Source organism: Salvelinus fontinalis, chromosome 16, assembly GCF_029448725.1.
Source record: "Salvelinus fontinalis isolate EN_2023a chromosome 16, ASM2944872v1, whole genome shotgun sequence".
Lineage (NCBI taxonomy): Eukaryota > Metazoa > Chordata > Actinopteri > Salmoniformes > Salmonidae > Salvelinus > Salvelinus fontinalis.
This window is the reverse complement of record NC_074680.1, coordinates 14,593,501-14,617,613: the sequence shown is the minus strand read 5'-3', so window position 1 is coordinate 14,617,613 and position 24,113 is coordinate 14,593,501. Positions and strand designations below refer to the sequence as shown.

General features: G+C 44.0%; 1 long non-coding RNA gene across 2 annotated transcripts; it reads left to right on the top strand.

Annotated features, from left to right (window-relative positions):
* Positions 1-20,249, top strand: LOC129812687 (uncharacterized). 2 transcript variants are annotated; one of them, XR_008753045.1, is made up of 5 exons: positions 1-399; positions 1,002-1,128; positions 6,093-6,225; positions 11,326-12,451; positions 14,911-20,249. It is a non-coding gene; the product is annotated as an uncharacterized LOC129812687 (long non-coding RNA). The 2 variants fall into 2 exon arrangements; XR_008753046.1 differs by having other exon boundaries at positions 3-116.
* Positions 20,250-24,113: the final 3,864 nt, after the last annotated feature.

Sequence of the window (24,113 nt, the reverse complement as noted above, 5' to 3'; positions counted from 1 at the left end):
GATCAGGATATAGGGAGCCACTGTCTGGCAGGGCCACTGATGCAGGCAGTTGAATTTCTATCCGTTTCTAAACTATACCGTCTTTGGTTCCATTCTCGTGTGGATAGCTAAGTGAGGTCTGCGCTCCAGCTTGCTTGTTTTTTTCTTTCACCGCTGTGCACACACACACACAATGATATTTGGCTAAATGATTTCAGTGGTAACGGGGCATGCTTAGTCAATGCAATGATACAAATGATGGAGTGTCATTCCAGAAGTTCTTAAAAGCTGCAAAACACTCACTAGCAGGGTAGATGGCTATGCTAACGAGCTATCTAGCTGATAGCTTTAGCGTTCATCACAGGTTTGTTTAATGGTGCATTCGAGTTAATTCTAGTGATATGGCACATAGGAAACAAGGTAAGTCAATTTCGCTTCTAACGTCAGACGTACCGTTAGCTAACATTAGCTGGTTTTACAAGTTTGTACTAGCTAGCTATCCTGCTAGCAAGGCAGCTACTCACCTCGCGCATTTCACTGTCAAACGCAAGTGGCATCATGCCCTGTCAATTCCGCGTGTTTTTGTAATACATTCATAGATGTATACATCATTGGATACATTGTATTCCTTTTATTGTAATCTTCTGATTTTAATCAAGTGTTTATGCTTACTGTCTGTTTTACTTTAATCTATCAGCTGCTGTTGTGATGATTTTCCCCACCATTTGTCCATTAACTACATTTTTATTTGAAGCCTATGGCTTGTACTTGACATGGACAGCAAAGTGAAATAAAAGTTAAAAGATGCTACACATAAGATTATATATATTTTTTTACAATAGAAGCCGCCCCTGAAGGGAGAGATCAATAGGCAAATATCTTAGCCAATCACAACAGTGGCAGTTAAGTAATGTTGTGAAACACTATCATTCCACTATTAGCACCAGGTATATTAGACATTACTATGCAAAAAAAAAATATATGTGTAGCACCTTTAAGAATGTTAGTTAACTTTGTTTCAGTATTCCAGTCTAAGGTTCTTCAGAGGCTGTACCTTACCTCCCAGGCCTGCGAAAGAATCCAGCTCTCCACTCGCTGAGACCACTGTGAAACAAAAAGTAGGCCTAGAGGAGGAGGGCACTATCACTGGTAAGTAGAGTTTCATATTACAATATACAAGTTATTCTCAAATTATTCTTATCTCTGTCAAGAGGAGAAAGAGAAAGAGACGGCGATATCGAGGACGAAGGTCAGGGTGCCTTGTAAGGATCCGGCGGTGAGTGGGTAATTTTCCTTTACCATCGGTCCTGTTAGCCAGCGTACAATCTTTGGATAATAAAATAGACAAACTACAAGCACGTATATCCTACCAGCGGGACATTAAAAACTGTAAAATCTTATGTTTCATCGAGTCATGGCTGAATGACGACATGAATAACATACAGCTGGCGGGTTATACACCGTATCGGCAGGTTAGACCAGCAGCCTCTGGTAAGACAAGGGGTGGCGGTCTATGTATATTTGTAAACAACAGCTGGTGCATGATATCTAAGGATGTCTCAAGGTTTTGCTCGCCTGTGATAGTGTGGTCTACAGCTTATCATGAGAGACTATTTACCAAGAGTTTTCATCTATATTCTTTGTAGCTGTCTATTTACCACCACAAACCGATGCTGGCACTAAGACCGCACTCAATGAGCTGTATACGGCCATAAGCAAACAGGAAAACGCTCATCCAGAGGTGGCGTTCCTAGTGGCCGGGAACTTTAATGCAAGGAAACTTAAATCCGTTTTACCTACTTTCTATCAGCATGTTAAATGTGCAACCAGAGGGAAAAACACTCGAGACCACCTTTATTCCACACACAGAGACGTGTACAAAGCTCTCCCTCGCCCTTCATTTGGCAAATCTGACCCTAATTCTATCCTCCTGATTTCTGCTTACAAGCAAAAACTAAAGCAGGAAGCACCTGCGTGGTCAATAAAAAAGTGGTCAGATGAAGCAGATGCTAAGCTACAGGACTGTTTTGCTAGCACAGAATGGAATATGTTCCGTGATTCTTCCGATGGCATTGAGAAGTACACCACAACAGTCACTGGCTTCATCAATAATTGCATTGACGACATCGTACCCACAGTGTATGTACATACATACTCCAACCAGAAGCCATGGATTACAGGCAACATCCGCACTGAGCTAAAGGGTAGAGCTGCCGCTATCAAGGAGCGGGACTCTAACCCGGAAGCTTGTAAGAAATCCTGCTATGCCATCCGACAAACCATCAAACAGGCAAAGCGTCAATACAGGACAATGATCGAATCGTACTACACCGGCTCTGAAGCTCGTCGGATGTGGCATGGCTTGCAAACTATTACAGCCGCGAGCTTCCCAATGACATGAGCCTACCAGATGAGCTAAATTACTTCTATGCTTGCTTCGATGCAAGTAACACTGAAAATTGCATGAGAGCATCAGCTGTTCCGGACGACTGTGATCACGCTCTCCGTAGCCAATGTAAGTAAGCCCTTTAAACAGGTCAACATTCACAATGCCGCAGGGCCAGACGGATTACCAGGACGTGTACTGCGAGCATGCACTGACCAACTAGCAAGTGTCTTCACTGACATTTTCAACCTCTCCCTGTCGGAGTCTGTAATACCAACATGTTTCAAGCAGACCAACATAGTCCTTGTGCCCAAGAACACTAAGGTAACCTGGATAAATGACTACTGACGCGTAGCATTCACGTCTGTAGCCATGAAGTGCTTTGAAAGGCTGGTCATGGCCCACATCAACATCATTATCCCAGAAAATATAGACCCACTCCAATTTGCATACCGCCCCAACAGATCCACAGGTGATGCAAACTCTATTGCACTCCACACTGCCCTTTCCCACCTGGACAAAAGGAACACCTATGTGATAATGCTATTAATTGACTACAGCTCAGCGTTCAACACCATAGTGCCCTCAAAGCTCATCACTAAGCCAATGCCCCTGGGACTAAACACCTGCTTCTGCAACTGGATCCTGTACTTCCTGACCCCCCCCCCCCCCCCCCCCCCCCCCCAGGTGCTAAGGGTAGGTAAAAAACATCCTCCATGCTGATCCTCAACACGGGGGCCCCCAGGGTGCGTGCTCAGTCCCCTGCTGTACTTCCTGTTCACTCGTGACTGCATGGCCAGGCACGACTCCAACACCATTATTAAGTTAGCTGATGACACAACAGTGGTAGGCCTGATCACCGACAACGATGAGACAGCCTATAGGGAGGAGGTCAGAGACCTGGCCGTGTGGTGCCAGGACAGCAACCTCTCCCTCAACGTGATCAGGATAAAGGAGATGATTGTAGACTACAAGAATAGGAGCACGAAGCCTGCCCCCATTCTCATTGATAGGGCTGTAGTGGAACAGGTTGAGAGCTTCAAGTTCCTTGGTATCCACATCACCAACAAACTATCATGGTCCAAACACACCAAGACAGCCGTGAAGTGGGCACGACAACACCTATTCCCCCTCAGGAGACTGAAAAGATTTGCACAGGTCCTCAGATCCTCAAAATGTTCTACAGCTGCACCATCGAGAGCACCCTGACTGGTTGCATCAATGCCTGGTATGGCAACTGCTCGGCCTCTGACCCCAAGGCACTACAGAGGGTAGTGCGTACAGCCCAGTACATCACTGGGGCCAAGCTTCCTGCCATCCAGGACCTCTACACCAGGCATTGTCAGAGGAAGGCCCTGAAAATTGTCAATGAATACAGCCACCCAAGTCAGGTCATACAGTTTAAGTCGGAAGTTTACATACACCTTAGCCAAATACATTTTAACTCAGTTTTTCACAATTCCTGACATTCAATCCAAGTAAAAATTCCCTGTCTTATGTCCGTTAGGATCCCCTCTTTATTTGAAGAATGTGAAATGTCAAAATAATAGTAGAGAATTATTTATTTCAGCTTTTATTTCTTTCATCACATTCCCAGTGGGTCAGAAGTTGACATACACTCAATTAGTATTTGGTAGCATTGCCTTTTAAATTGTTTAACTTGGGTCAAACGTTTCAGGTAGCCTTCCACAAGCTTCCCACAATAAGTTGGGTGAATTTTGGCCCATTCCTTTTGACAGAGCTGTTGTAACTGAATCAGGTTTTTAGGCCTCCTTGCTCGCACACACTTTTTCAGTTCTGCCCACAAATGTTCTATAGGAATGAGGTCAGGGCTTTGCGATGGCCACTCCAATACCTTGACTTTGTTGTCCTTAAGCCATTTTGCCACAACTTTGGAAGTATGCTTGGGGTCATTGTCCGTTTGGAAGACCCATTTGCGACCAAGCTTTAACTTCCTGACTGATGTCTTGAGATGTTGCTTCAATATATCCACATCATTTTCCTATCTCATGATGCCATCTATTTTGTGAAGTGCAACAGTCCCTCCTGCAGCAAAGCACTCCCACAACATGATGCTGCCACCCCCGTGCTTCACGGTTGTGATGTTCTTCAGCTTGCAAGACTCCCCCTTTTTCCTCCAAACATAACGATGGTTTGCAAGCCTCCCCCTTTTTCCTCCAAACATAACGATGGTCATTATGGCCAAACAGTTCTATTTTTGTTTCATCAGACCAGAGGACATTTCTCCAAAATGTACGATCTTTGTCTCCATGTCCAGTTGCAAACCGTAGTCTGGCTTTTTTATGGCGGTTTTGGAGCAGCGGCTTCTTCCTTGCTGAGCGGCCTTTCAGGTTATGACTATGTAGGACTCGTTTTACTGTGGATTTAGATACTTTTGTACCTGTTTCCTGCAGCATCTTCACAAGGTCCTTTGCTGTTGTTCTGGGATTGATTTGCACTTGTCGCACCAAAGTACGTTCATCTCTAGGAGACACAACTCGTCTCCTTCCTGAGCGGTATGATGGCTGCGTGGTTCCATGGTGTTTATACTTACGTACTATTGTTTGTACAGATGAACGTGGTACCTTCAGGCATTTGGAAATTGCTCCCAAGGATGAACCAGACTTGTGGAGGTCTACAATTTCTTTTCTGAGGTCTTGGCTGATTTCTTTTGGTTTTCCCATTTTGTCAAGCAAAGAGGCACTGAGTTTGAAGGTCGGCCTTGAAATATATCCAAAGGTACACCACCAATTGACTCAAATGATGTCAATTAGACTATAAGAAGCTTCTAGCTCCATGATCATTTTCTGGAATTTTCCAAGCTGTTTAAAGGCACAGTCAACTTAGTGTATGTAAACTTCTGACCCACTGGAATTATGATACAGGAATTATAAGTGAAATAATCTATTTGTAAACAATTGTTGGGAAAATTACTTGTGTCATGCACAATGTAGATGTCCTAACCGACTTGCCAAAACTATAGTTTGTTAACAAGAAATTTGAACATTTTATTTTAATGACTCCAACATAAGTGTATGTAAACTACACTTTCAACTGTAGACTGTTCTCTCTGCAACCGCACGGCAAGCAGTACCGGAGCGCCAAGTCTCGGTCCAAAAGGCTTCTCAACAGCTTCTACCCCCAGGCCATAAGACTCCTGAACAGCTAATCAAATGGCTACCCAGACTATTTGCATCGTCTCCCCCCCCCCCCCCCCCCCCCCACCACCACTCTTTTACGCTGCTGCTTTTCTCTGTTTATTAACTATGTATAGTCACTTTAATAACTCTACCTACATATATGTACATATTACCTCAATCACCTCGACTAACCAGTGCCTCTGTACATTGACTCTGTACCGGTACCCCAAGTATATAGCCTCGCTATTGTTATTTTACTGCTGCTCTTTAATTATTTGTAACTTTTTGTTTCTTGTTTTTTACTTATCACAAACTTTTGTTAAAACTGCATTGTTGTTTAAGGGCTTGTAAGTAAGCATTTCACTGTACGGTCTACACCTGTTGTATTCGGCACATGTAACAAATAAAATTTGATTTGAAATAAATATTGTTTCCGGAGCTGAGTGAGACATCACCTGCTTTTTATTACTCCCATCTAAGTTGGTGTCACACTCAGGAAATGATATAGCTACAAACACCTCCAAACCAACTACCAGTACTTACAGTATAGCTAATGTTCTTTCTTTCTCATTTGCTCTGTGTCTCAGGAGATAGAGGGATAACACTATCCCCAGCCAGGCAGACGAGTATACACAGTCCTAGCTCCCCCTGCAGACTACAAGACGAGTGCAGAGGGATCTGTCACGCCTTCAGCCAGCATGCATAAATACTGTGGAGTTGGTAAGAGGGCTATAATCTTACATTTATGGACTGTCTGTGGGGACAGAGATGCTCCGTAAAGCAAGGGATTTACTATCGAGGCCTCTCGATAGTAGGTTCCCCAGTTCGGCTCAGTGCTCAGTGTTACTATCACTCTCCTTGATTGTCTTTTCCAGTCTAGTTGTGGGGGAAAAGCAGGAACAAATATTTTTAACAATGATCTTAGTTGTTAGATGGTTATGCAGAGTGTACCCCATGCATTGAGATGGGATCTGTGCCACATGGATTAGACCAGCCAGTTAGGGGCTCCCGAGTGGCGCATCACGACAGATCCTGGTTCGATTCCAGGCTGTATCGCAACCGGCCGTGATTGAGAGTCCCATAGGGCGGTGCACAATTGGCCCAGCGTCGTCCGGGTTCGGGTTTGGCTAGGGTAAGCTGTCATTGTAAATAAGAATTTGTTCTTAAATGACTTGCCTAGTTAAATAAAGGTTAAATAAAATGGTTGATGCTGTTGCTCAGTGTGTTCTCGAGGTCAAATGTTATGGTTATTATTACAGATATGGGTTGATTATCTCAGTGTAAATGGCTTATGTGGGCACTCAATTAAACCATTTATGCTCAACAGTTGACATTGATTTACCATAGAACGTATATTTTTTTTGTTATGTGATCAGTAGACTGAGATGTAACCAAGTACAGTAGATGTGTTTAGTGGAGGTTTCCCTGGCATCACGAAACAACTGAATGAACAAGCTGCTCTAAGCCGTCCTACTCCAGTCCATTTCACTCACTCACCGTCTGCCTGCTGGAGAGGTAGGGGGTTTAGGCTACCTGGCTGAAACTGATGAGATTAGTAGTTGCCATTAGAGAATAGCCAAAGAATACACAGAATGGGTTGTACTAGTATTTACACTTTACAAGCTCTCTGCAGCAATTGTGTTAATTAATTGGAAGATATGTTTTTCTAGCAGCTCAAGAATTTATGACATCAAGGCATACTCAATTCAGCTATATTTGCACGTTACAATGGTTTAGACCGAGTCAGCAATTTAGGCCTATTAATATTTTTTACTTTTTTAATATTATTATTATTATTTTTAAATATGAGTTATAGATCTATCATTCTCATTAAAGCAAGTCTAAGAACCGGTAGATCAGTTCTATGTGTGCTATTTCTATGCTTCCCGTTAAGTTTTGTTCTTGCGTCTTTCGGTTTTGTACACAAGCTGAAAACACAATATTTTTCTTTATTAAAAATATATTTCACAGCAGTTTACATGGTACAATGATTCTCTACACTGTATTGCTTGTTTTGTCACAAACTGAAATTTGGCGAACTATTCACATTTTTGTAACCAGGAAATGGCAGAGCGATTTCTTCGTATTGCACCTTTAATGCTTGGCCATTCCATTTTTCTGACAAGCAGCACTATTTTAGAAGTAGTAGAGGTTAGCAATTACAGGATAGGCCTAATCTTGTAGTAGTACACATGGAGTAGTAGAGTGGTTTCGAGTAGATGTTTGTGTCTGTGGCTCTGTGCTACAGTACGCTTGCAGGTACAGTATGCCTACCGCTTTAAATATTTGTTACCATGGAGAAAGCAAAGAGCACCATGACAGCCTCATAGTCATACATTTTTTTTTTTTGTTGTTTCTTCAAAGTCTTAACATTTACCGTGGCAGATGTCTATTTTGAATAATGGCTGAAAGTACTTCCATGTAGAGCAGCTGGGCGTATACGCATGATGCAGTTCTTCTCTCTTTTTTTATTAACATCTAAGCAAGGAATGAAGTCATCATGTATATTGCATATTTGAAAGGGCCCACTTATGGGAAAATCTCAATGAACAGTATACACACCAAAAACAAGTAAAGAGGCATGGGGAGAAGCTCAGCAATACTCAAGTGACTGAATAATTTGACACTGTAAGAGCAATGTCTACTGCTATTTGCCTAGTTAATAGCAACTCTACTGCATTGTATTTGGGCTGCACAGTGCCCGCTAGTTGGTGAGAAGTTTTGGGCCTGTGTGTCTATGCATGTCACAAGGAATTTGTTTCCAAAAGCCTAATTCCTTCAACCTCCCACAAGGCCTTGGAGTTCTTAGACCGTCAAAATGTGTAAAGTGAGGGACCAACTCAGCCAAGAATGATATTTTAGCAGTGGTTTAGATTTACTCATCAGAGAGACCTTGGATGACCTTACTATTCATCCCTCCTGTCAACATTACAATGTTGTTTCTGGATCACTTAGACACTAGAGGGAGCAGTGTGACTCACATTCCTTAGATGACTGCAGTTCACCTGTTTCCCTTTTAAACAGACCATTTTTTTTTCATGACTAATACTATGCGTGCGTGTGAATGTACCACACGTCCGTCTTCATTCTACAGGACAGCCTGTGTCTTTTAACCACGATTGATTGAGCTGGACCTTGCTGCATTAAGTGTCTATTATCGAGCCCATGTCCACTTAGCCCCATATCTGCCGCATAATTTACATATTACCTCCAACAGCAAATCGCTTCCTACAGTGCATTCAGAAAGTATTCAGACCCCTTGACTTTTTCCACATTTTGTTACATTACAGCCTTATTCAAAAATGTATTTAAAACACAATACCCCATAATGACAAAGTGACAAAGCAAAAACAGGTAGGTATTCAGACCCTTTACTCAGTACTTTGTTGAACCACCTTTGGCAGCGATTACAGCCTCGATGTCTTTTTGGGTATGATGCTACAAGCTTGGCACACCTGTATTTTGGGAGTTTCTCCCATACTTCTCTGCAGATCCTCTCAAGCTCTGTCAGGTTCAATGGGGAGATTCACTGCACAGCTATTTTCAAGTCTTTCCAGAGATGTTCAATTGGGATCAGTCCGGGCTTTGGCTGGGCCACTCGAGGACATTCAGAGACTTGTCCCGAAGCCACTCCAAGATGCGTTGTCTTGGCTGTGTGATTAGGGTCGTTGTCCTGTTGGAAGGTGAATCTTTTCCCCAGTCTGAGGTCCTGAGCAAGGCCCTTCTCCCCCGATTGCTCAGTTTGTCTTGGTGGTTCCAAACGTCTTCCATTTAGGAATGATGGAGGCTATTGTTCTTGGGGATCTTCGATGCTGCAGAAATGTTTCGGTACATTTCCCCAGATCTGTGTCTCGACACAATCCTGTCTCGGAGCTCTACGGACAATTCCTTCGACCTCATGGCTTGGTTTTTTTCTCTAACACGGACTGTCAACTGTGGGAGCTTATATAGACAGGTGTGTACCTTTCCAAATCATGTCCACGCAATTGAATTTATCATAGGTGGACTACAATCAAGTTGTAGAAACAGCTCAAGGATGATCAATGAAAACAGGATGCACCTGAGATCAATTTCGAGTCTTATCACAAAGGGTCTAAATACTTATGTAAATAAGGTATCTGTTTTTTAATTTTTAATAAATTAGCCAACATTTCTAAAAACCTGTTTTAAATTCGTCATTATGGGGTATAGTGTGTCGATTGATGGAAAAAATGTTTTTGTCAATTTTAGAAAGGCTGTAACATAACAAAATGTGGAAAAGGTCAAGGGGTTTGAATACTTTCCAAATGCACTGTACATGGTTTTTATGATTAGTTTTATGTAAATGCTGTGAATAATAATTTGCCAGCTTGGTATTTGCGCAGTTTCCTTTCTCAGCTGAAAATGGATAAATAAGTCAAATGTTTTTTAAGATACTTAAAATGCCACTTTCTCTGTCTCTGCACAGCTGCCCATATGGTAGTTGCTTCCCCTTCAGACCGGTAAGCTATCAACACTGCTGAAAGCCTAGAGAAAGAGTGTTTGTGTGTGTGCCGCCCACCTAACAGTGTGTGCATTTACGCTCTGCAGTAGTGGTGCTGGAGTCTATAGACTGTGGTTGAGTTGCTGATTTCCAGACAGCCTCTCTACCCACCAGTTACCCTAGGGAAAAACCTCCACTCTCTGCTGTGTGTGGGAAGGCCCCATCTTTACCACAGGCGATTCGGTCAGATTTGTGCTCTGTGATCCTGGACAGTGGATATCCACCCATCCTGGAGCATCGATCCAGCCCCCCAGCTACAGAGAGGTCTATAGGTAGGGTCATCCAAGGGGTGCAGCTTGGCTGAATATGCTTGCTGAATTAGCTTGATCTGTTACAAAATAAACAAAGTCTTGCGTTAAAGGCCGGGTAGACATGGTGTTGAAGGTGGCTCATTCCAAGTGCGATGAAATGGGTACTTTTGATGAATTTGGATCACAGGGACTTACAGTACTACAACCAAATGGGATTCTTGCCTTAAAGGCCCAGGGCAGTCAAAATGTTTTTCCTGTGTTTTGTATCATATTGTACAACAGCTGATGAAACTAACATGGCAACAATGTGACATTTTATTTTCCTTTATTTAACTAGGCAGGTCACTTAAGAACAAATTCTTATTTTCAATGACGGCCTAGGAACAGTGGGTTAACTGCCTTGTTCAGTGGCAGAATGACAGATTTTTACCTTGTCGACCTGGGGATTCGATCTTGAAACCTTTCGGTTACTAATCCAACGCTCTAACCTCTAGGCTACCTGCTGCCAAATCAATGTTATTTTCTGATAGTTGCTGGTTTAAAATACAATCTACACAGGACCTTCTAATCAGAAGGTTTGCATGGACGTGAGTTTCTGCTTGCCTGCTGACGTCACCAAGCGGAACATTTGATAATAGACCAATAATAATAGTTAAATTCTGCTTGAGAAATCGTTTTTTTGCTAGAAAGCCATTTTTGTCAATTTTAAATGGAAAACTATTACAGTAAGATATGTATTGATCTAAAACGGCTGCATTGGAATCCGCAATATAGGGAAACAGCGCCATAGCCGTTGTTTTTGTTGGCGAAGCAGAGCTGGGGAGCGTATTGCATGGTAGTAAAACAAATTGCACTATATATGCAGCTGCATGCAATGATGTCCGAGGGGGAAAAACTGTGTTCGTTGTTTGCAGTAACTTTGTTGTTCTAATATCGCAAAAGGACATGGCAGTTTTACAATTGAGGATTCCAGCTTTAAGTGATTAGCCACTAGTTTGTGAAAGTCATGAAAGTTAAAAAGCGCTCACTTTTTCTTGTTCCCTTCAGTTGAGAACACTCATGAGTCCAACAAAGATGAAGAGGTAGAAGAAGACGATGGAGGAAGAAGAAAAAGAAATGGGAACTATAGCTCCTGGAGGTGGGACAGTGGTGGACGGAGCGGGCCAGGTTACAGAATCCAACCCTGGGGACCCCCATGGAGGAAGGAGTGTGGCTCAACTAGAAGAGGAGGACGCAACGTCATCAACAGAAGCTCTTGTCTCTGGGTCTGGTGCCCCGTGCTGCAGCTCGAGTTCACCTTCGAGAGCGAGGGGGAGCGGAGGGGGGGGGAAGAGATGAGGCAGAGAAGAGCAGCTGAAGTGATAATCTTCCTCAGGACCACACAAGATCTACGTGTCTGATTGTGAGTGTGACGTACCAGGGCTGCTAATCAACCCAGATACGGTCACATATAGCCTAAGCTGTGTTTCAGTCTTCCTAAGAGCTGGCCAAAAGTGCTGAAGCATAGTTCATTTTATAGCTTTCGGATTGGCAGAAAATAAATAATTTGAACAGCACTGTGCAGAGCACACGCAAATTGAAAGTGAAAGCACATCTCATTAATCACTAGCCTATAACAACTTGAGGACCTTGAGAGATTTAGGAATCGAGGTGTAGAGGTTTGGGTTTACTTCATCATGCTCAAATGTAATGGACAGGCTCAGTCATCTGGTCTGTCATAATCCCTCCTTGACTTGCCTCTGGAGGACTAGACAGACAGTCAGTCAGTCCAAAGAATCCCATTGGTTCCAGGGATTAAGGTTTCTCTGTTGGTGAATTACTGTGGAAGGCTAAGGAGGAAGACCTCTGGAAATGTCCACAGTAGTTCAGTTAAAGGGGCCAGATGCTCCTGTTCCTTTAATGCACCTCAGTCTAGAGATAGACCAGGTGATTAGACACAGGCCCATTCAGCAACGGAGCTTATAATGGTTGGTGGAGTAATAGTATACTTACTCCACTACCAAGCAGGTTCATCTGGTAGTGGAGGGCCTTCTGACCAGCCTGTACAATGGAACATTCCCCCCTGCTGTTTTTGCCCAGCTCCACAGCCTCTAGTCCCTGGTGCAGCAACAGGACACAGCAAGGATGGCAAAGGATCTGCAGGAGCTCCAGAACAGCTCTACCATGTCTACTGGTGAGTAGTCTTATCTGGTTTTACCTCGCCTGGATTAACCTGCGTTTGTCTGAGCTCGCCATTCACGTACACATGCATACAGTCACCGGTCAGTATCAGCCCTCACCTGTCCTTAAATACCAGACCACACCTGTCCATACTATCACTTACCTATACATGCATGCTCTCACCTATCCAAACACTAACCAGTTTGAAAATCATCAGCGTCTCCTGCCATTCATTCACCTGGAGTTTCACTCAAGAGCTGCCAGGAGACCACACTTTGTACAGATCTAGAAATTGTGAATGAGATGGCCTCAGGTGTGTATTTGGGTCAAATCTGTCTAATAGTATGTTGTCCACCCACTCTGCCCACACTTTGGTGGGTAGCCTAGAAGTTATAAAGTACATTTTACCAAGACAAATATGATTTTCATGTTCTGAATTGTTCAGTGGAACATTATATTAAAAAAGTCGGATTTCGTAACCTAATACTTCCGATAATAAGCACCGAGCTCTGTTTACATACAGTAGTGGCAACGCTTTCTCGCAGTGACTTTTGAGGATTTTACATGTTGTGGTGGTAGTCTGCAAAGTTGTTTCCCCGAGTCGCAAAAAGCTAAATTAACATAAAGTTGTTTTTTTTTTAAAGCTTGCTGTACGCTCAGTGCTCCGTTGACATTTCAGAGATCTGCTTGTTTATGTGATATCTTTGAAAAATAACAGGAATTTCGCATTTAATATGAAAAGCGTATACTAAAATATCATGTCATGTCTCAAAATCGATATATAGCTTACCTCAATATTGTTTTATGTCCTCTGGATTCGAGAAGAAAGGGGGACGAGTTCAACAGTGAGACTGTCAGTTTGCCTCAATTTCCGCACAGCATTCAGCCTAGCTGACACGATGCTATTTTCCTCATATTTGACAACTTGTTCCCTCTGGCCTCCATTGAATTATTCACCCTAATTTTGGCCATCCTACAAGGGTAAAAACGCCAAAACTTTTGAACAGATTACGATAGAGACATGAGGTTTGGACCATTGGTTTTCATAGAGGGGCATCTACACAATTAACTTATTATTTTATCCATTGGTCAAAAGATGCGTTTTTGATTAGACACCCTACTAATAGTGATGGGAGGGAAAATCGATAGTTACATATTGCGATATTATTTTTGGATGATATTATATATATTTTTTTGTATATTCTTTGCGTTACTTAGAGCTAGTTGGCTGTACCTGAGCCAACATGTTTACAGCACTTTTATTTCCATGACTGAGCATGGTCTCTTGTCTCTCTGCAGCAGACCAATATGTTTGGAACATGAAATCGCAGTATCAAATCGCAATACATATAGTATTGCCAATATTGTATCGTGAGGTCCCTGGCAATTCCCAGCCCTAATGACTAATAGGATCAGTGGATACTTGGCTGTCCCTGGGGAAGAGTGTACTATTCTGGAGTGTTATATGACTGTCCTGTCCAGGGGATTCAGGGCACGGTTGAGCAGGTGGCAATAGTGACGCTCCTCTTTCCATTCTCGTCGCTAAGGCAACGCTGAGGAGGAAAACAGGCTCCAGTCCAAACCAGTGATCAGTTCCAACAATAGACTCACTTTAGACTCAAACCACACAGTGTATTCTTGCTGGTCCCTCCACCTGCTCTCCAGATGTGAACATGCTTTGTGTATTTCCCTGAAACTTAATTAGTCATTTAAAGGGGAAATAAAGAAGTCTAATAACCATTTAGTCTGTTAAAACAAATCTATTCCCACCTGTATATTGTGTCGGAGCGGCAAAATATTCCTCCTTGTTATTTTTTGCTAGAAGTAAATTTCCATTTAACAGAATGTCAATGGGGTACTATAAATGTTTTAGGTGGCAAATGCAAAGTGGGGTATTCATCTAGCTAAACACAAATGGAATTGGCCACCAGTGGAATAAAACCAGCTGCTTCTGGCCACCAATGCTTTAGCCCAGTAAGCCTGCCGTGTGCTGTTGGTTTAGCCTGTTTTAAAGTCCTTCAAGTCTTTTTACAGTTCACTGGAGCTTCTTTTCAGAACAGAGAGAGGAGGAATCAATTCACCATAGGGGCAGCACTAAAGAATATCCCACAGCTTATATTTCACTGTTTCACCCAACACCTCTGGCTCAGGGAGGACGTCTGCTGCCAGTTTTATTTAATGACTTTCATGCACCGGCTGAATGGAATCTCCTTTTAATTTTTGCTTGAACGGAACAGTCAGATAAAAGCCATAGCCCAGGGGGTAAGGGAAGCTGTTAGGAAACAGGGGGTACTGTAGGTGACAGGAGTACACTGGCAGTACAATACTGGATTTAGCCTAGGATAACTAGTTTACTTGTCCTCAACGCTATGGAACAGCAGTAATGACCTCATTAAATAACTAACGTTTAACCACCCACTATTCCTGATTGCAATCAAACTGTAATGTAACGTTTGTGTCTTCTCTTTCCAGGTGATGCCACTGCAGTTGTGTCCCTGTTTCAGTATTGGATCACAGACATCCCGCCCATGCAGAGAGAATGGAAAACAGGCCAACCAACAACACAGCCTTAGACTTTCCTAGATGTTCAGGGTTTTAAACAATACTGCTGACGGAAAACATGTCTGACTCTTTCATTCACTGATTCATTGTGAGCCCATGTAACGGAGTTAAGTACATACCGTAAGCTCACTTCACAGCTAGCTTGAAATGTTGCGGGTGGAGCCATCCAATCGGTACCTTTTGGGTGGCTCAAACCGTTGGAATGTTGTCAAGGAGGGAGGCCACGTGTGTTATCAAAGCAGAGGTCCCGAGTTCGAGCCAGGTACGAGCCGAATCGGGGAGGTGATACCAGACAAAATTAATTAACCGTTTAATGGATTTTTCCCACAGAAAAGTGAGGCGAGCAAGTGTTTTATTTTTGTTTTTTATAAATGAAAACATTAAGTGGATAAGGAATAACAGTACTTTACCACATTGTCCTATGCACCTGTGCGAGCTCTAGGCCTAGTGTGAGATTCAAGAGTTATATTATTCCATGTGAAAACCTACACTATTTTTCTTAAAAAGAATGCAGATGTTACAATGTTGTTATAACCATGAGAAATGAAACGCACTAAAGTATAACTTGTGACAGTTTCGTTATTCCTGATCAAAAAAGTGATCTCTGATATACACAATCGTTCAAAAGTTTGGGGTCACTTAGAAATGTCCTTGTTTTTGAAAGAAAAGCACTTTTTTTTTGGTCCATTAAAATAACATCAAATTGATCAGAAATACAGTGTAGACATTGTTAATGTTATAAATGACTATTGTAGCTGGAAACGGCACATTTTTCTTTTAAAGGAATATCTACATAGCCGTACAGAGGCCCATTATCAGCAACCATTGTCGTGGAGAATCATCTCAGAAATATAACACTCTTACAAGAACTTGTGAATTCAATAAAGACTTTAATACAAAGTAGCAAAGCCGAGCCCCTCCATGGAAAGAGACTAAATTCTCATATTACAGAGTCCTGCCTTTATAGGATTCTGTCTTTGCATAACATATAGAGTCCCCTCCCTCTATATGAAAATAGCTTCCCTTGACTTTTCTCTATGATTATCTTTCCATCTCAGAGCTTGCTTGTTCACGCCCACTAACGCTCATATCTGTTTTTGGTTAGGTTATAACGACGACAGAACCCTTTTCACGTCCTAAAATAATCTATGCATTGCATGCTTATGTTTTACGTGTTAGTCATCAGTTATCTTGCTTCCATCTTTCTTCCTGTATCCTGCTGACCATAGTATGTCCAGCTGTCATAAATGTACGTGTGGTCTTGGTTAATGTACTCTTTCAAAAATAGAGTATAGCCTGGGTGTCATCTTCTCTTAATGTGCATGTCCTTGCTACTTCATCCTAGCAACTAGACCTACTCGTATTTAATGCTCAGCTCTCCTCAATGATTTGCTACAACACCATCACTCCTGTGTTCCAATGGCACATTGTGTTAGCTAATCTAAGTTTATCATTTTAAAAGGCTAATTGATCATTAGAAAACCCTTTTGCAATTATGTTTGCACAGCTGAAAACTGTTGTCCTGATTAAAGAAGCAATAAAACTGGCCGCCTTTAGACTAGTTGAGAATCTGGAGCATCAGCATTTGTGGGTTTGAGTGTGTGGCGTGCTTGAACAGAGGCATTTGTTGTTCTGTGGTCTGGCCCACAATCAGATTGAATGCTCAATATTGACTTGTTGAGAGACACATCATCTTCACCGTAGTTCTATTCACTGAGGATGCTGAGATTTTTCAACTATGTCGAAGGGGGCTGGATGGCTAGGAAACCTTGTCCTTGACAGTGAACTTTCCCATCATAGAATGAACTAGATGGAGATGCTGGGATCAACATGACAGATGGTACAAGTCCACTGATGTGATAATCATGGTCAGCAGCTGCTAGAACTTGCCCACTCACAGGAGCAATGCTTGGATGTTTGCCTCTGTTACAGGTCCCTATAGGCTGGACAGGGATGATTGCCTTATCATCCACACATAACATTTCACTGTCCTTCTGCCACCAGCAGGCAAACTGTTTTAATGTAGTTCCAAACTTTGAGTCTTGATGTTCCTTTCTTATCATCCGTGACTGGACCATGAACTTGAGGTCAAACCTTCCTGTGTACTGGAGCAGACAAATTCTTATTTTCAATGACAGCCTAGGAACAGTGGGTTAACTGCCTTGTTCAGGGGCAGAATGACCGATTTTTACCTTGTCAGCTCGGGGATTTGATCTTGGAACCTTTCGGTTTTATTTACTTATTTTTTATTTTACCATTATTTTACCAGGTAAGTTGACTGAGAACACGTTCTCATTTGCAGCAACGACCTGGGGAATAGTTACAGGGGAGAGGAGGGGGATGAATGAGCCAATTGTAAACTGGGGATTATTAGGTGACCATGATGGTTACTAGTCCAATGCTCTAACCACTAGGTTACCTGCCGCCTCATGTCTGCAATCATTGACATGAGCTGTGTATTCGTTAAAATACTTCTGTACTTCATCCCAAAAGGGCTGAAATTAGGATTGTGGTTTGCCATTCAGCTTCCTTAAATCCATGATCAGGTCTGGGTCATCAACATCAAGGAGGAACAAGGATACTCTCTTATCAAGTAGGCCCTGTTCATCATCGTTTGCTTAACTCTTGTCATCTGTCAGAAACTGATACATTTCTCTCGGGAAGTAGCTGTTCACTTTGCAGCGTGTGTGTATTTGTTCATGAATGTTTTTTGCATTGCTCTAGTGTGGGGTATGTTGGTATTTCTTTTCTCAGTGTGGAGATGACAGAAGCTTGCCTGGTCTCATGAACACCATTGCTATGTGAGGATACCTTCCATATGAATGTCAGAGTGCCTAGGTGGTTACCACAGGCATACTTGTATACAGTGAAAGTCAATGGAAGTTTCAAGTTGTCAATCCATTTCCTTGGGAATCTATCTTCAGCAGCAAAGTCCAGTAGAAAGAGGGGGCTGTAATTGGGGCACTTTATCCAAAGCTTGTAACAGAGTGCTGTACTGGGGGCTGACCGGTCCACATGATGCTCACAGTGTAGCATAAAACATCAGACTCTGGTGTACGTAGGGGAGTGGGCTGTTGGTGACGTCTGGTCATTGCTTGATTCACCTTCTCCCAGTGGGATGCTTCAGCTACTATGGACTCTGTTAGACGCAGCACATCTTCTCTGAGATCTAATGTGAACAAGGAATACAGGCAGTTTAGGTTGAGAGGTTTAAAACATAAAGCTTGCACGTTTTACATTCCCTGAATAAATGGTGACATTTTACAATACCAGACACTGTGTTTGACATGAATCTACAAGGGGTAGTAGTGCGCCACAAACTTAATTGATATAGAAAAATGACACAATACATTCATTAAAATACCTGTGAAGTGATTCCATTGTGTCCAGGGCTGAGATATTGAAATAGACAGCTGACTGCAATGAAGCTGATTCTGACTTAGTTTTGGTGCCTTGTGTCGTGTTTCCTGGTACCTGTTGGTGGATCCAAGGCCTTGTGTTTAATTGCAGGAATCTGTCTGGTATGGCTAAGCCTCCCTCTTTAAACTTCTCTAGATGGAGGTCCATATACCAGAGTGCTTTTGATAATCGGGTAACGGATGTCCAGGCTATATGGACATGAAAAATAGGAGAAATATTATATTTCATCCTGATTATCAGATTATTAAAAAATCAATTAACAATAATGAACATTGTTCACATAGGATATATAATAGAATGATATATTCAAAAATGATTGGGAAATAGCCTAACAAGGCATTAACAAATGAAGACAATACAAATATAAAGGCCTTTCATAGACTACCCTTTCTAGGAAAAAATATGCCATTAATAAAGGGCAATCATTTGAATTGGGTCAAATTAATGGAAAAAGTGCAAGCCAATCTCGTAATTTAATGTGATGTATAGGGAAATAGAGTAGACAAAAAAAATTTAATTCAAGAATGATGGACAATAAATAATTGTAATCAGATTAAAATGTTGATGTATAATAATGTGTTCATTACCTGACTGCATCTCTATAGCCTAGGCGTTAACAAAATATTAATTCAAATATGATTAGGCCTCTCATAGACTATGCCTTGTAGAAAGAGAGTCAATCAAGTTAGGTCTGCCAAATTAATGTAGCATTGGCAAAAATACATGAATCCAGCCATAGAGTATAGCCTATCATCACCAAATGTTTGTTTTTGTTTTTAACGTGCACAATTAGAAGCATCAAATCTATAGAGCAAGTTTGAGCCCTGTAACTTTGCTCACCACATCCTCCTTTGATTGTCTCGTCTGGCTGCCACGAAAAGCCCCCACCTTGGAGAGACAGTCGATCACATCATTGTGGAGCTGCTGATCGGCACGAAGTGTGTGTGTGCGATGTACTTCGCTGGACATGTTCTCGGCGGCGCATTATCACTTCAAAAGCATTCCGTCTTGGTGTTATCGGTTGGCCTGCTACTACTGGTAGTACCGGTAAAATATAAGTTATGAATCGAAAATCGCCATACAGCTGAAACACTTTGATTTCATCAATCATTTTGGCTTTAATTTGGTTGTCCAAAATATTTGAGATTCTTTAAAGTAGCCACCCTATGCCTTGATGACAGCTTTGCACACTTAGCATTATCTCAACCAGCTTCATGAGGTAGTCACCTGGAATGGATTTAAATTAACAGGTGTGCCTTGTTAAAAGTTAATTTGTAGAATTTCTTTCCTTCTTAATGTGTTTGAGCCAATCATTTGGGTTGTGACAAGGTAGGGGTGGTATACAGAAGATATTTGGTAAAAGACCAAATCCATATTATGGCAAGAACAGCTCAAATAAGCAAAGAGAAACGACAGTCCATCATTACTTTAAGACAAGAAGGTCAGTCAATCCAGGAAAATTTCAAGAACTTAAAGTTTCTTCATGTGCTGTCACGCCCTGATCTGTTTTTCACCTGTCCTTGTGCTTGTCTCCACCCCACTCCAGGTGTCTCCCATCTTCCCCATTATCCCCTGGGTACTTATACCTGTGTTCTCTTATACCAGCGTTTTGTCTCAGCTCCTGCTTTTCCCTAGTCTCTTTTTCTCACCCTCCTGGTTTTGACCCTTGCCCGTCCTGACTCTGAACCCACCTGCCTGACCACTCTGCCTGACCCTGAGCCTGCCTGCTGTCCTGTACCTTTGCCCCACTACTCTGGATTATCGACCCCTGCCTGCCTTGACCTGTCGTTTGCCTGCCTCTGTTGCTGTAATAAACATTGTTACTTCAACACAGTCTGTATTTGGGTCTTCAAACCTGAAATGTGATAAGTGCAGTCGCGAAAACCATCAAGCGCTATGATGAAACTGGCTCTCGTGAGGACCGCCACAATAAAGGAAGACCCAGAGTTACCTCTGCTGCAGAGGATACATTCATTAGAGTTAACTGCACCTCAGATTGCAGCCCAAATGAATGCTTCACAGAGTTCAATTAACAGACACATCTCAACATCAACTGTTCAGAGGACACTGCACTTATCACGTGAATCAGGCCTTTATGGTTGAATTGCTACAAAGAAAGCACTACTAAAGGACACCAATAATAAGAAGAGACTTGCTTGGGCCAAGAAACATGAGCAATGTACATTAGACCGGTGAAAATCTGTCCTTTGGTCTGATGAGTCCAAATTTGAAATTTTTGGTTCCAACCGCCGTGTCTTTGTGAGATACAGAGTAGGTGAACGGATGATCTCTGCATGTGTTAGGAGTGTGTATCAGAGGCGAAGTCAGGTGCAGGAGAGCAGAGTGTAGTGAACAGGCACACTTTTTATTCCGGTCCAAAATGACAGCACAAAGTAACATAAAATGTGCCCAAACACAGAACATAGACAAAAAGTGATGCGCGTAACAATATCAACAATTCCAAATACATGTAACACAGACAATCTTACACAAAGACATGATGGGGAACAGAGGATTAAATACATATGGATTGATTGGGGAATGAAAACTATGTGTGCAGGGAACAAGACAAAACAAATGGATACATGGAAAAATGGAGCGGCGATGGCTAGAAAGCCGGTGACGTCGACCGCCGCCCAAACAAGAAGAGGCGCCGACTTCGGTGGAAGTCGTGACAGTAGGGGTTAATATGGTAATCAGGGGAAGCTGTAACCTGTAACATACCTTGTTCACTCTCCTCAGGACTTTGAATGGCCCCACAAATCACGGGCCCAGCTTCCGGCAGGGCAGGCGGAGGGGCAGGTTTCGGGTCGAGAGCCAGACCCTGTCCCCTGGTGCAAACACCGGGGCCTCACTGCGGTGACAGTCCACGCTGGTCTTTTGGCGCAGCACGGCCTGCTGGAGGTGACCATGGGCGGCTTCCCAGGACTCCTCCGCGCGTCTGAACCGCTCGTCCACCACAGGAGCCTCGGTCTGACTCCGATGCCACGGTGCCAGAACCGGCTGGTACCCCAATACCTCTGAAAGGGGGAGAGGTTAGTGGAGGAGTGGCGTAGCGAGTTCTGCGCCATGTCTGACCAGGGTACGAACGCCGCCCACACCCCCGGCCGGTCCTGGCAATAGGACCGCAGAAACCTGCCCACATCCTGGTTCACTCTCTCCACACGCCCATTGGAAACCCGACGTAAGGCTGATCGAAACCCCCAAACGTTCCATGAACGCCCTCCAGATTCTCGAAGTGAACTGGGGACCCGGATCAGACACTATATCCTCAGGCACCCCGTAGTGCTGGAAGACGTGTGTAAACAGGGCCTCCGCAGTTTGTAGGGCTGTAGGGAGACCGGGCAGAGGGAGGAGACGACAGGACTTAGAGAAACGATCCACAACGACCAAGATCGTGGTGTTCCCCTGTGAGGGAGGAAGATCCGTTAGAAAATCAACCGACAGGTGTGACCAAGGCCGTTGTGGAACGGGTAAGGGATGTAGCTTACCTCTGGGCAGGTGTCTAGGAGACTTACACTGGGTGCACACCGAGCAGGAGGAAACATAAACCCTCACGTCCCGAGCCAAGGTTGGCCACCAACCAGACAGACAGCGCACCGTCCGACCGATCCCCGGATGACCAGAGGAGGGTGATATGTGGGCCCAATAGATCAACTGGTCACGGACAGCAGACGGAACGTATTGAAGTCCGATGGGACACTGGAGTGGAGCGGGTTCAGTGCGCAACGCCCACTCAATATCCGCGTCCAGCTCAATATCCGCGTCCAGCTCCCACATGACCGGCGCTACCAGGCAGGAGGCCGGGAGAATGGGAGTCTGATCCATGGGCCGCTCCTCTGTGTCATACAGCCGGGACAGTGAGTCTGCCTTAACATTCTGGGAACCTGGTCTGTAGGACAGGGTAAACACAAAACGGGTAAAGAACATGGCCCACCTTGCCTGATGAGGATTCAGTCTCCTAGCTGCCCGGATGTACTCCAGGTTGCAGTGGTCAGTCCAGATGAGGAAAGAGTGTTTAGCCCCCTCAAGCCAATGTCTCCACGCCTTCAAAGCCTTAACCACACCCAATAGCTCCCGGTCCCCCACATCATAGTTCCGCTCTGCCGGGCTGATCTTCGAGAAGAAAGCACAGGGTCGGAGCTTCGGTGGCGTGCTTGAGAGCTGAGAGAGCATGGCTCCGATCCCAGCCTCTGACGCGTCCACCTCCACTATGAATGCCAAAGAGGGATCAAGATGGGCCAGCACGGGAGCGGAGGTAAACAGAGCTCTCAGCTGCCCAAAACCCCTGTCCGCCTCAACCGACCACTGCAGACGTACAGGACCCCCCTTCAGCAGTGAGGTAATGGGAGCAGCCACCTGGCCAAAACCCCGGATATTTGATAAATATCCGGTAGTCCCTGCACCTCCTTTACCGTGGTGGGAGTCTGCCAATTACGCACGGCTGCTATGCGGTCACTCTCCATCTCCACCCGTGATGTGGAAATGCGATACCCTAGGAAGGAGACGGACTGTTGAAAGAACAGGCATTTCTCAGCCTTGACGTACAGGTCATGCTCCAACAGTCGTCCAAGTACCTTGCGCACCAAGGACACATGCTCGGCGAGTGTAGCGGAGTATATCAGAATGTCATCTATATACACCACTACACCCTGAAAATCTCGTCTACGAAGGATTGGAAGACTGATGGAGCATTCATCAACCCGTACGGCATGACGAGGTACACATAATGCCCTGAGGAGGTACTAAATGCCGTCTTCCACTCGTCTCCCTCTCGGATACGCACCAGATTGTACGCACTCCTGAGATCCAGTTTAGTGAAGACGCGTGCCCCGTGCATTAACTCAATCGCCGCGGCGAGAAGAGGTAGCGGGTAACTGTACCTCACCGTGATTTGATTGATACCTCTATAATCAATGCACGGGCGCAGACCTCATTCCTTCTTCTTCACAAAAAATAAACTTGAGGAGGCGGATGAAGTGGAGAACTGAATGGACCCCTGACACAGGGATTCGGAGACATATGTCTCCATAGCCACCGTCTCCGCTTGCGACGAGATACACGTGACTCCTGGGAAGTACAGCGTCTACCAGGAGATTTATCGCACAATCCCCCCATCGATGGGGTGGTTATTGAGTCGCGGCGAGAGGCGAGAGCCAAATCGGCATATTCTGGGGGAATGCGCACGGTGGAGGCCTGGTCTGGACTTTCCACCGTGGTAGCACCAACGGAAACCCCTACACACCTCCCCGAGCACTCTCGCGACCACCCCGTGAGAGCCCTCTGTTGCCAGGAAATGGTGGGGTTATGACGAGCTAACCAGGGAAGACCTAGTACCACGGGAAACGCAGGAGAGTCAATGAGAAAGAGACTGATTCTCTCATCGTGACCCCCCTGCGTCTCCATGGCCAGGGAGAGGGTGGCCTCCATGATTAGCCCGGACCCTGATGGTCGACTATCCAGAGCGTGAACAGGAAAAGGTCTATCTACAGGAATAATGGGGATCCCTAAACTAAGAGCTAATGCTCTGTCAATAAAATTCCCAGCTGCGCCTGAATCGACAAGTGCCTTATGCTGGGAATGCGGGGAGCACTCAGGGAAACAAACAGGTACAAACAGGTGGACAACAGAGGACTTTGGATGAGAGTGGTGCATACTCACCAGGGGTGACGTCAGAGTGCCCTGCCTGCTGC